Here is a 13307-nt window from a genome sequence, read left to right as displayed (position 1 = left end):
TAGTCTTTAAATAGGCCAAGTAGAAGATTAATAATTTATAGTAAGGCCTAATATTTCTGTACCTTGGCTATTCTGTGATGTCCTCCAGAAGGTAGAATTAGATCTCCTCTGCACTGCCGACCAGACCAGCTGAATTGTATCCCCCAAAGAGGTCCCTCCATTTCCTGCATCTGCTTATTGGCAGCTGCCCAAGGCCAGGCTAGAGATAAAAAAGATGCCAGTTTCAAACCTTAGAATACATGTAGTGTGAACAGTACATGAGGCAGAATGTTGTGCATGGCCAATTAACTGTTGTTACAGAAAACGGATAGATTGAATGATGTCTACCTAACCACTTAAACCCTCTAGACTTAGAAAGCTGGACGCGTCGTGAATTGGCTCTGTACTGGACTGGACTGTTTTTTCACATCTCACCTGTGAGCTTATAGATCGGCTATTTTGGATGCTGGTGTAGTGGTGTTCTGGGCTTTTAGAAACATGTCCATTCTGATATTGTGCAATACAATTCATACAAGCTCTTGCTAATACTTTTCATTGGTTAAATATGTATAAAACCCACATACTGAAGTACTTAAACTTTGAAAATAAAAATAAAAAGTAAAATAAATCTGGTAAATAGCAGAGCCTTTTATAATAGCAGAGCTAAGCTCCCAACACACTGTGAGCCTGGCTATTTTCACTACTTCTAAGTATGACATCAATTCATGAAAAAGACACAGCCATTCGGCCAAGGTTTCCATCCAACATTGACAAAATCAAGCCTAGTTCCTACCCATCCCATGCAGGAACAGGTTTTTGACCTGACACATGCAGGTTTAACCTGGATCTCGACTGCAATGGGGGTTAACAGAGGCTAAGGTCGGAGGCAGACCACAGCTGGCCACAGCAACCTGAGCCCAACACTGGGCTTTAGTCCATGATGACAAATGAGATTCGGTTCTCTTCTCATTTATAGCTCATGGCCTTGGGGTCACGCTAGAGCTTAGCCTCTTCACATACACAGACATATATAGAGAACATAATAAGAAAGTTGGTGTGCAAAGCCCACTCCTGCATCCTACAATAAGTTGTGATGTGCCGATGCGTAAAACGTGATGGCTCTCTAAGGCCCAAACAGCACCAATGATTCGCCATGCAACTCAAGTAGATTGTCTGTAATTTTTGATAGAATAGGTTTTTTTTAAAGATTTTTTTTGGGGGATTTTTATGCCTTTATTGATAAGGAACAGTAGGCTACACAGACAGAAAAGGGGGAGCGATATGCATGGGGAGTGACGCGCGGCAACGGCCGCCGGGCTCGGGAGTCGAGCCCGGCGGCACACCGTCCGGCTGGCTTGTCTGCCTAGGTGCCCTGATGGTAGAGCTAACCGCCCGGGCCATAATCTTTGATATTGTACTATTGTGATATAGCATAAGTGTTCTATAAAAATATAAATACCGGACCGGAAAGAAATTGGTATCGGCAGATACTCAAAATAATCAAATATTCTGAATCGGGAGCAAAATAACGTGATCGGGACATCCCTAGTTGTGACACATTGTGACACATTGTGAGCTTGAAGATCAGCTATTTCCAGCAAAGAGATTTTTTGAGATGTTTTGAATGTATTAACATTTACTGCATGTAAATGTAAACCTTGCATTCATAGTGCAAAAGAAGGTACCACAAAATATCATATTGGCATAACAAAAGTACTATATTAAAGTAGTGTCTGCCTTTTCTTTGCCATTTCTTTGCATGTGTCCCCTTTAGGGTATATTGTGAAGAACAAATGTGGCAAAGATATGACCATTTGTGACTGATGTCCTCTTTGAACCTCATAGTTAACAGTATAAAATAGTTTAGTCAGTATAGCTCTGAGGAGAAGTGTCTATGGCCAGTTGGCCACATTGTGTAGTAACGGACACAGGGGTGTAAAAAACTGAATTTGCCCCTTATATTACATTCCATGTGTTTCGCAAAGAATGCAACAACCCTGCAAACACAGCACAAAAGGTTTCTGAGTGAAAACGCACCAGAGTTTGTTCAACAAATTCCAATTCTGATCCTCCCATTATTTGCGCCATCAGACAGTCACCCACTAGTATACGTCAGTTTAGACAAAAAAGAAAAGGAATCTGTGTGATGGCAATGTAATGCAGCTGTGTAACAGCAGAGTTATTTTGTCTATTGTACAGGACCACAACAGTGTGACAATGCATCGGAGAGGGTGACAAGCCCGCGGTTTGTGTGTGTGCGTGCGCCTTGTGTTATGAATAAAGACTGCATGTTGCCTCATCCCACTGACGGCCACAAACAATAACAGAAAATTAAGGAAGCTTCCCCATCATAATCATAATCATCATCATCATTACATGGCTGGATCGTTTTTCTAATTCAATTCTGGCCTCTTGTTCTTTTTATAGAGCATGACGACACAGACACCACAAAACAAGAGTGGTCAAGTTAACGACCTACGAATGGAATCGTTGTAAACATGTCCCCTCTCTGTCGTATACAGTATATTGCCCATGAAGTATAGAGTAGACCACACCCATAATAGCATAATAAAATCATACGCGTACCTGGCGGTGCATGTTCAACTTTGACTTACAAACTGTACTACTGTTGCGACCATAATGGACAACTCAAACCCCTCATGAGCTGCTATAATATGAGCTTTAGACACTAGTAGACAGGGCCTCACAAGGAATATTATATGACTACTTGGCTATTGGGAGTCTATATGGCCCTGAAAATGCAAATATTAAATATATTTTTTAGAAAATAATCAATTCAATTGAGTTACAATACCTGCAGACCACCACAGGGATTGCTTTCGTGACAGCGGTGCCTCAGGCTTGGTCCTGAACTCAGTTCACTCCGCTACGCCAGGGCATTGGGTTGGGTATTGGCACCAACAGTAGGCCTAACCATTGGGGAGACAAAGAAAATAACTTAAATAAGCTCACGTGTGGCATCGTGAGCTTGCTTTGTAGATCGGCTATTTTCTATATTTTTGTGTGACACTCATGTACAGTATGATGAAGTAGGTCATTCATTTACAAACCTTTTTTTTTTTTTTTTTTAAGTTGAAATATGGAGAATAGGGGAATTCCCCTTTGGACAGGGGAGATAAGCTTTTGGTCATTAGGCAGAGGCTCTGAGCCACTACCGTATAGGCACAGGCTGCCCTGTGAGGACCACTCTAGGTCTGTGACACAGGCTAGAACATTCCACTCACTGGTGATCAGCATGGAGGCTTGAGGTCAGAGAAGGCAGCTGGCACCAGAAGAGTCGACTGCCGGTCGGGGCAGGCCGCTAGTGCTGGCTGGACAAACTTCCGGCATCCAGGAGTACAAGACCAGAGACGAACCGTCTGCAAAGCTGCATTCACACACAGAAACACATACGAAGGTGTTCAAATATGCAGCCACGCCGATAAGCAAAGCTATATATGGGACACTGAATCGGAACAGGAACATAGAACAGTCAGTGTGTGTCCTTTGGGAGAGGAAATAAGCACTGTAATTGACATTACAGCTACACAAGTTGATTGTCAATTGTACACAACAATAAAAAGTAATGCAGGATGCACGATTGAAAACCAGTCAGACCTTGCGGCCTGGGTCCAAGAGTTAGACACATGGATGGGTCCATTTCTTTCCTAACTATCAATCAATTAGCTGGAGACCCCTTGTAACCCCCTCAAGGACCCCTGGGGTCTGTCCGTCCGTCCGTAGGTCGGTCAGTCCAGGAATCAGGGGGCTAGTAGCCTATATGTAGCCTACTCTGTTATTTTTATAATTATTTTAAGCCCACAAACTCAATCATTAAAAATTTAAACCTTGACGACTAACACTGTTAATTAGAAATAAATACTTATTTGCCATTTTATTGTGAACATAGACATAAAACTGCAGTTTTATTTTCAAAGCAAAAAGTTGAGGTCAGATAACGGACGGCTGCAATTCAAAACTGGCCCCTGTAAAATCTGAATCCCCCCCCACCGCCCACCCCCTTTTTCCCCTCACTGTATATGTTTATTTTCCCTTTTTATCTCCCTTATGATGAATTCCTGTTCTGTTCTTTGACTATATAGAAGTGTCTATTTGTACGTCTCTAAATGTTTTGATGCATTGAACAAGGTGGACCCTCTTGTAAACAAGTGTCGTCCACTCACAGTTAACAGTCTTTGTATTGAGTTTGTGCTTGAAATCAATGAAATGTACTGTAATTCTGCAAACTGCAAACTGAAATCTTGGAAAGGGGGTACTGAAGCCAAAACTGTTTGAGAAACACAGTTCTATATTAAAGCACAATGTATATTGGGGACTAGTGACCCCCGTGCAGCGTGCCTCGATAGAATTCCAACACATTGTGAAGAATGGAACTTGAACCGTCGGAAATTCCTCTGGGTTCTGAATCAGCAGGTGTTGAGCTGTCACATTTCAAGCTCCTCTCGTGCGGGGGGGTTCACATGCTTGACCTGGCTGTATCAATGTGTTTCACGCTGTCTTTTGACACAAGCTCCTACACACGGTACACCCCGCCACCACATCACCTTTATTGCACTATCAATATAGAATGGGATTACCACTGATTTAGCATTTATTGACAATGTGTGCATATAGACTTTCGACAGCTGTGCCTCCAATGACATACAGACCTCTGCAGGGTACAAAGGCTGTCATACTTTTGTATAGCTACTGTCAGTAGGACACATCGCTTTTAGTCACCTAGCTGGCTAAAAGGTCCTTTGTACAGTAGGTCAGTGTCACCATCCTGTGACGTGCTTCTAATGGACCGATTTTTCCCCTGAATGACCACAGAGTCCTCACTCCTGACACAAGAAAATGGTATCATAAAAAAGGTTGAACTTAGCTCCAACATTGCATCTACAGTGAACAAATATATGATACAATGGTAATCATTCATAACCATACTTAATTTTTTTCATGAAAAGAAAACGATTTGTCGAAGATAAATTCAGTTGATTCATTTTGTGTTAATATTGTTTAAGGGCGGAAGAGAAACTGTAAGGCAGAAGCTTGTCTACAGAGTAACCTGCATGAAGCCTGATATCTCCCTTGGCCAGGTGGGGATACCCCTTCCACTGCTCTTACAAAAGGGGAAACACCCTGCCGTCTGGATTCACACGGTAAGTTGAAATTGGCACCATTGCCACCTTCCTAAAGCGTATGAATTCAGAGGATGCTGCTGATGTCTCCCTGCATCATGTCTGCAATGCTCTTCCACACGACGTGGAGGTTCTTATCACGCAGTGCGTCAACTGCAATAAGATTGTGAGAGGGAAGCACTACAATGTTGTTAATGTTATGTTGCGATAGCCCCCTTATTCGATCCATTAGTTGTTCCACCGGTCAGTGGAAGGAAGGCACGAGTCTTGCTTTGTGATGACCATGACACTGTCTGGGCCACATACTGTATGTAGGCTAATGATCTTATTACCGGGGCAGAAAATTAAAGACCGTCTTTCCACAGCAAATACAAACTTGGTGACCCCACTAAAAGCTTATACTGCTGCAGGGTTCCCCAATAAATGGCCTGCAGGGATCATCTGTTGCTTTTTTTTTCCTATTTGAGGAGGGCTAGTGACAGTTACAGGTGCATGTGATATGAAATGTGAGCTTAGCTTTAATCACAGTGAATAGTGATCCTTAAAGGACAATTTAGTTTTTTTTTTACAACTAAGGCTATTTTTGACAGGGGGCTAAAAATGTTTTAATTACGTTGATTTCTTCATTATTTAATGAGCATCGTGCCTGTCACAGAGAAAGTTCAGTCAGGAAACTCAGTTTCCGGCCGCAGTTCATTGGGCCGCCTCAGCATCACGTTCTCATTCACATGATTCACTCATCCAATCCGCACACTCGTTCCATCTTCAAACCGGCTATTTAAACTGGAAGTTTGTACTCCTCATCCTGCTTGCTTTCTGCTGCATACTGATACTGCTGCGCTGCCCAGCGTTTTGGATCTGCTGTTTAGGTACAGGGGATTCAGAGTTCCTACGGTTGGGAGTCGGGACTGATGCGCTTGATCAGAGTACCGTACCTAAAAAGCAGATCCAATTAATCGCCGGCCAAACCATAATAAATATATTGCTCATTTTATATTCAATAAATATAATATTCCATTCATGAGTTGTCCTGACTGAACAAATTGTCCTACTAGACCCCAGAAAATTACATCTGGCCACAAACGATCATGGGATCTACTGAATGTTGACAAACAGTTTGGCATCCCCATGATATCCCCCTACACATTCCGTAGATCCCTTGATCTTTTGTGGCCAAATGTAATTTCCTTTCTATAGTTGTAAACTTTTTCTAGTTTATTCTGCATTTGAGCCATAGTTCGGAACACCATTTGATTGAGATTGAGCCTTGCAGACCCAAAACTAAAGAATAGTACACATTTCCATGCTGTATTGATGTTGGTACCCTAGTCGAGATAAGTTCAATTAAAAATAACAATTCTTCTACATTCTCTAATTATGTAGACTTCTTTAAAATTAACTTAACTAAAAAATATTTTTAATTATGTAGACCTGGAACCCCCTAAGGACCATTGGTAACCCGCAGTTAGTTAGGTCGGACTATAACAGGAGGTCTGACTTAAGGGCAGTCCCCTGCTCGGGAACATCATTCCATAGTGAAATGATTGCACAGCGTTACAGAATATTATAGATTGTGTCGAATTGACTGAAAAGGACAGAACAGAAGCTCTCCTGCAGCCACGGCCTATCACCGTACTTCAGGTGCATTCTATAGCAGGCATGCAAAGTAACACTTTGCACAGTCAGAGGAAGAAACGCGGTAGCTGTACTTCATACTTACTGGAGTTACGGCCATTCATTTTCATTTTGTCAGAGGCCTCATGGCTTTGTTGTTAACATGGTGATTTTATCGCACAGGATGCGGGATACACAAAGACATTGTGAATGATTAAATGGACGCCACAAAAGGGTTGGGGATAAGGCTGCGTTGCTGTGTGTGCCAGATATCAGCAGACAAATGGAGAGAGGGATTAACTTCACATGAGGGGAGGAGTACACGCGGGGAGGGGGTTATTCACTGGTCAGTGTGGTTGATGGGGGGGGGGGGGGACAAAAAAAGGAGAGAGAGAGAGAGAGAAAGAGAGAGGCAGGCAGGCGCATGTTGGCAGAAGTCTGGCAAACACCTCACTTCTCTCACCTTTTGAGAGAGCAACTGCATCCTGGATACATTACTCGCCTGGTCTCAAAACATGAGCATTAGGAGGGCTCAGATGGAACGGGTGAAATAGTGAGTTACCCACAAAGGGTTTTCCGATGGCCTCTGTAAAGCCCGACCCATTCTAGATATTTTTGCTCAGATGTCAATCCAGAGAGTCCAAGCACTGCCCCCGTTGCCAATGTTTTGACTGACATTTTGTAAATAATAAAAATTATAATTAAAAAAGGGCATAGGCCTAATCTAAATAAATTTCAAAAGCAGAACATTAAAAGGAGGCTGATCTACAAGTTCGCAATGTGTCACAATGCAATGCGTTGTTGTAAGATTGCATCTGCATTTTTGAGGGGCCCTTGCCCCTCCAATGCATGGCCTTTGAAAATTGTCATATTGCAGCCAAGTCTATGATTTTTTAATATTTGTTTAGAGCACTTATGACGTAAATCGAATGGCAGGCAAGGGTATGGACTTTTAATGTTTGAATGGAAAAATTACATCATAATGTTTCATTTACTTCATATTGTCTCTTTATTGTTAATGGCGTTTAATGTTTGTGTTTGCACCATTTGTTTTAAATCAACTAATCAACTTGAGTTTTTAAAAATGTTCTTAATCCCATGATTTTGTAACCCATTTTTCACCCCTGTGTCAATTAGGGCTCTATATGGGGGACATGGGGAGAGCAACGGACTTGAACTCATGCTTCCTTCATGCCTGAGTGTCAAAGTTTCTCCTTTACACCTGACAGGGGGGAGTTTCCCTGGTTGGACGTAGCGCGTGGAAGGAACACGTTATTCCAACCAGTTCCTTTCCCCCTCCATGGAAAAGAAGCTCCACCCATGTGGCTGAATGCCGCGACGATTCCCGGAAACGCTTGCCCCAGTGGCATTCTGTCGCGTGGGTGGAGCTTCTTTTCCATCCACCAGCTGTCTAAAAACCCGGAAGAGACCCCGGCAGACAGCGGAAAACGGCCGCGCCTGTCTGCTCAGGTCTGGAAAACAGCTTCTCGCTTTCTTTTTTTTGCGGCTTTCGCCTTTATTTTATATTTTTATAGAGAGACAGACAGTATAGGCTGACAGGAAATGGGGGAGAGAGATGGGGGAGCGACACGCAGCAAAGGCCGCCGGGATCCGGAGTCGAACCCGCGGCACACCGCCAGACCCGGGCCACCGGCCAAGGTGCCCGGACCGCTGAGCCACGGCCCAGGCCCCCTCTTTCTTTCTTGCCATATCTGTACACACGCCTGAGATGCAACACTGTGCTCATGCGTCAGCCGAGGAGTGTGTAGGGACACTCCCCTGAGATGGAATGGGACAGATGAAATGCGAAGAGGCTGAATGTGCACAGGATACAGGTGAGTTAAAAAAAAATTACCCACTGCCTATTCACAATGAAAGCTAGTGTTAATGAGTTCATCCAAAGTCTAGAGCATTATGAGCGGGCTATAGGTGATTGATTGGGCACTGGTTTACCTGAGATAATGCTTAATATAGGGTTAGGGGTTGGGTATGCACAATTGTGGTTGAGAGAATGAGAAGCAAATATACGAGATAAATTAGTCAAGTCAAAGTCGTACGATTTGTCACACGTTACCGCAGTGAAATTTATTTTCCGCATTTGACCCATCTCTTGGAGTGGTGAGCCGCAGCTGAGCAGAATCATTTGATTAGTTGATTTGAATTAAGCTGTTGGGAGAAGTAAAATCACAACCGTGTGAAGTGAGGGGCGCTCGTATCATGATACATCATGTCCAGCTCCTAATATTTGTGTTAAAAATGGCCATTCATTATCAAAGGCATTTAATGTTTGTGTTTGGACAACAAACTTCCAGGTGAAGAGAGGGGCCACATAAGGGCTGGTTAATACCAGCATGGTTTGGTAGAGGCTGTGCCAGGCCTGAGGAGCTAGCCTGGCTTTGGCCACACTGATAATGTGGATTCACTTACGCTTCCAGGTGTGAGTGAATCCACGTTGTGTGTCTAGCAAAGCCAGGCTAGGCCTGAGCCAGTGCCCACTGGTAGAGTTGGCTATGCCGCTGTACGTGCCAGGCCCGATAGCCAGTGCCCATTGCCAACCGGATTATGTCATTACTTGCGCAAGCAGAGCGTGCAAGTAATGTTTTTCGTCAGCTGCTACGATGCGTATGTCCCGTAGCAGTACATGACGTGATGAAGATATGTACCAATGCCTGGGTATAATTGGTTGTCGATGGTGACGTAATGATGATATGTTTCAGTGTCGGGTGGATTAACGGTAATATGCCCCTATGTATACATGTATGTAATCTGACACCACTGCCATATCAAGCACAAGTAATCATTACGTCATACGCTGCCACGGGACATATACGCAAGCAGACCGTTCTACATGGTCTGGTTCTACATGGCCTGGTTCTACATGGTCTGGTTCTACATGGCCTGGTTCTAGAGTACAATATGTATGGCCTCTACTTGAGTGTCAAACATGACAAACAGAAGTTCCGAAGTTTAAAAACAGAGACATCACAACAGTCTGCTCCACCATACAGATGGGGTTGGATTAACACTACATGCATATGGAATAAACTACCTGTACATGACACACTGTATCAGCAAAAGTGAAGTCTTTACTAATCAGTGGCCTAAGTAAAGCACATAGGAGTGGAGTGGAGCGAGTGCATTGTCTGGGGCTCGCTCACATGTTGGTGAATCATCACAGAGGTGGCGCTAATTGAAGAAAATGAACAGGGATTTCTTTTCCGGGTCTCTCGATGGGGCGGGACTGCAACACTCTATAGTCTGCATCGTGTGAATTTACAAAGGGTGCAGAGCGACCCCTAAATTGGGCAGTTGGCGCCTCTGGGTGTAGCAGATAACCCTACACAACCTCAGCCTGATGGCCTCCAAAGTCCATCTCCTCCGAGTATCCCTTTGGCTTAGTGGTTAAGATGTTGGTTTTCCATGCAGGAGACCCAGGTTTGAGTCCTGGGTGTTACACAAAGACCACTAAATGAAGGCCGACTGTAGGTCATTTATAATTTCACAATTAATTATCACATGTCTGTTTCTGCACTTATATGTTTATAAAAAACATTTTACAGAGAAAACCTGACTATAATTTATATTACACACACACACACACACACACACACACACACACACACACACACACACACACACACACACACACACACACACACACACACACACACACACACACACACACACACACACACACACACACACACACACACACACACACACACACACACACACACACACACACACACACACACACACACGTGTGAAGTGAGGGGCGCTCTTATCATCATGCATCAATAATCATACATCATCTCATTCCGGCCAATCAGAATGTTTGTGTTTACACAAACCCTCAAAGCTGACCATTCATTATCAATGGCAGTCAATGTTTGTGTTAGGACAATGTTTGTGTTTACACAAACACATACTATTTCCGGAGTTTACACTAGCCCCCCTATAACGAATATCTTCATAGAAAATAGCCAATCTACAAGTTGTGAGCTTGTAGATCTGCCGTTTCTGTAGAAACATGACCTTTGGATAACGGTTGTTGCCACGGAAACGGTCGGTGGCGTGACGTCAGGTCACGACGTCACGTCACCCTATAAAGTATGGCTCAGAAGACAGATCAGCGCGTGTATTCACTTCCTCAGAAGTGTTACAGAGGGATTACCTCAGAAGCACCAGATCTAAGACTCAGACTAACTAAGTGTACCAGTGTCAGGGGAAGACCGACGAAGTGTGCCAGTTCAGTAAGGAGAAGATCAATATAATATAACATAATATAAGCACTATAAAAAGCGGTACTCGAATTAAGATACTTCGGGCTCAAGCCCTAGACTCCCACCCACAAACCTACCAGCCCTTTGACAGCTGCCAATATAGGAAATCGTCATTACAACGGTCGCTTTTTAAAGCCCCGGAAGGAGGTAGGGTTTCACTAACGTTTCGATCGCACAGGATCTTCATCAGGTCAGTAACCCCCCCCCAAAAAATAAATGAGGTGAAGAAAGAAAGATTCTCAAATGTCCTGGTATCCCTTGATGGATAATGGGCTCCAGAGTACACACATAAGAACCACGGTAATGGGGAAACACCTGCTGTTGGGTTCATCGTGTACGTCTCTCATCACTTAGGCTCCGAAACAACACGCCAATGGGTGATTAATGCTGACATGCCCTGGCTTTTTATGGTGGCTAATGGTTGGTGGTGCGAGCGTCCATGTGCACACGGGTGTGCGTGTGCGTGTGTGTGTGTGTGTGTGCATGTGTGTGTCTCAGTCACCTGCGCCCTGCTGTCTCAGCCTCTTTGCAGCGCACACTTCCATAGCAACCAGAGGGGAGGTGTGTGTGTGTGTGTGTGTGTGTGTGTGTGTGTGTGTGTGTGTGTGTGTGTGTGTGTGTGTGTGTGTGTGTGTGTGCGTACGTGTGTGCGCTGTGCATGTGTGAACTTGTAAACATGTTCTTGCACGCGATGTTAATATCATTGGCCGTTGGTTAGTTTTATTTATCACCTACTCCCTGCTTTGGTTATACTGTTTGCACAAATGGATTGATTTGATACAGTATCACATCTGTCTAGATTAAAAACAACAGATTGCATTGCTGTGTGCAAGAACAAGGGAGCAGAAGTTAAATTAAGGTGAGACACTACAGGTGAAATCATGATTTTTCATTTTTTTTCTTTTTTGCTATTTTGCTTCCTAAACATGTTTTCTTTCAAACTAAAGCAAAATAAACATTAAAAATACAGATTTAGATGTTTATTTTGATAGTTTATTTTAGCCAATGACAGCTCGTTTTTCTGGGTGAAAATCCACCATCTCTATTTTCATGATTGGTTGTTGGTACAAAGGAAGTGACCATATTTGGATCAGACCACAGTCAGCTCGAGGTCCAGACCTTTCCAATGATATATGCCATTATATGTTGTTGCCAAGGTTTGGATGAGATATTTGTCTCCAAATAGTGGCTTCAAATAAAACGTTTTGGAATTTTACAATACAAATCTTTAAAGGCCGTTTTCTCAAAATAAGTTTTCCTCATACCTGGGACAAAGAATCTCCACTTCAGTTGAACTCACATACACCAAACGTTCCAGTCTCATTCATAACTATATTCCGCAGACATTTACACATGGATTTGTTGATATATCATTCACAGCCTGATTTACATCACATTTTATATCTAAAAACATGCCGAAAATGGGTTTTTTATGCCTGTTGACACTATTTTCTGATTTGTGGAGTGATAATTAGAGATATCAAAAATCCCATGTGTAATTTTCTTTGTCTCTAATGTGTCAACAAAATGAAATGATAATTTTGAACCTGGCTTTATCCGATCTTCAGATTTATCGTCCCGAAATGTATGCAAATTAGCGCATATAATGCCTAATTTGCATATTTAAACATATAATTTCAGAAAACTTGTAATACAAAAAATCTTATTTTTTATATAAGTAATCAACTGGAGAAGTTTCATTGTGATAGCTATTATTTAACTTTTTTTCCCTATTCACCTGGGGTGTCTCGCCTTAAACAAAGTTCCACACATTACTCCCATGCAGCTCAATTTGAAGTTTTCACCCATTTCAATTACAGTAAGACACCCTTAGGGCGAGGTCGCATGCACACATCCGCCTGGGTGACGGCAGAATGATGTGCGAGCGTTTTTTCATTTAAGAGAATATAGTACAATAGTATGTGTATGTAAGTGAGCTATGGGTCATTTAAACCACTTTAAACCCATTAAGACCTGGAACGCATTTGTGTCACCTTAGCTTTGAACCACTTTAACCATTATTTTAAACTTAGCTTTTGAGAAATAGCAGATATACAGCTACGAGCTTGTAGAGCTACCATTTCTGAAAAATTCTGAAAAGGTGTGCAAATCTTTGAATATATATTCTTTCACAGCAAACGTTTTTAACTCATGTTTGATTGTGCAACATATTTTCAGATGGGGGCCGGCAGCCAATTGCATATGATTTTTGGGGTCCTTGACTTGAAATAGTTTGAGAACCACCGATATAGCTAGATATAGAATCGGGTCCTAATGATTAGGTCCTAAT

This window comes from Protomyctophum parallelum (genome assembly GCF_964188405.1).
Source record: "Protomyctophum parallelum genome assembly, chromosome: 17".
In the NCBI taxonomy this organism is placed as follows: Eukaryota; Metazoa; Chordata; class Actinopteri; order Myctophiformes; family Myctophidae; genus Protomyctophum; species Protomyctophum parallelum.
The sequence above is the reverse complement of the archived record's forward strand: the minus strand, read 5'-3'. Positions refer to the sequence as shown.